Genomic DNA, 1,365 nt, shown 5'->3' on the forward strand with positions numbered 1-1,365 from the left:
ATAACAATTACCATTCAATAATAGAACAGTCATCGACCTACTTGCAGTGAACTGAATCTAAAATGTATTCATGAAGTTATGATGATCTGAAGTGTTTGAAAACGTACACAATAATAGTTGAACCAACTTTAAAATACTCTACCACAAACACAGAATGTGCGTGACGATATTGTATTGCTTTGGAAAAGTGATTTCAAAAAGTATATTAGTCCATCGTATACGTAACGGCTTGTATTGTTGTTTTTGTTTTTTTTTTTAACTTGCAGCGTTTGGGAAATAGGTAGGCCTAATAGGTAAATTGTAATGAATATAATCAATAACTATAGCCTCTAAAACCTAATATTATTGAAGGGTCCTTTTAAAGTTTGAATAGGATTTTTTTAAAGTTAAATTTTTAGATCATTATACCTATTGAATGAGCCCCCAATAGCCCCGGGCCCCAGTGCTGTGCACTGATTGCACTCCCAAACTTACGCCACTGGACCTGAGTATTATTAGTGGTTACATAACGTTTGCTATGCACTGTATCATGTGCTATAGAAGTGGAAGACCATAATGTATTGGGAATGTACCTCTCTCTCTGGTAGGGCCTACAGTACAATCAGTTTAAAAGTGTAAGGTATAGGATAGTGTGGATTTTAAAACATTTTTCTAATGGTAAGGTTCAAAATAAGTGTCAAGGAAAGCAAGTGTGATTGTTGGAAAAAATGGTCAACATTTTATTTTGAATTCTCACCCTGACCTTCGCTTGGGCGAAGTGGGCGAAGGTCTGGATCCGCGTCTAGTTAGCATGAATTTTGTAAGCCAGGACCCATAGTATTTTGTTACGTTTCTTCACAGAGGGGGGGGGGACACCCCTCCCCTGAACCCGCCACTGTGATTAGAATCAAATATAGAATTTAAGCTAACAAAAACAACAAATCCAAAACAAGTCCGTTACATTAGGCCTGTATTGAAAAAAAAAATGTAAATTCAAACGTTACGGCCAGGCAAATTTTTATACGGCCAGATTTGAGGAATCTGGCCGTCAAAAAGGCCAAATGGCAACCCTGACTCTTACCACTTGTAGTCTCTTACCACTTGATAGCAGGGTTGCCAGATAGTCGAATGTTATTGTCGCAGTACTTAAAGCAATAAATCAATGTTGCTATCAGAACTATCTTCTTCATTCTCATATGCAACCTATCTCCAGAGTCTCTGCAACACTTGCTTGAAATTGGAGGTGCCATCGGACCCGGATAAGCACATCGAGCATTTATATATGGCGCTCTACATAAAGAACACTGCAGCACCTAGGGCTATACAATAATTCAAGTGGGCAATAATAAATCAATTAAGTACAGTATTTAATTTATATTCAAAAGA

The sequence above is a fragment of the Anneissia japonica genome, unplaced genomic scaffold (assembly GCF_011630105.1).
Source record: "Anneissia japonica isolate Jap-2015-1 unplaced genomic scaffold, ASM1163010v1 scaffold285008_len48751_cov103, whole genome shotgun sequence".
Taxonomy (NCBI): domain Eukaryota; kingdom Metazoa; phylum Echinodermata; class Crinoidea; order Comatulida; family Comatulidae; genus Anneissia; species Anneissia japonica.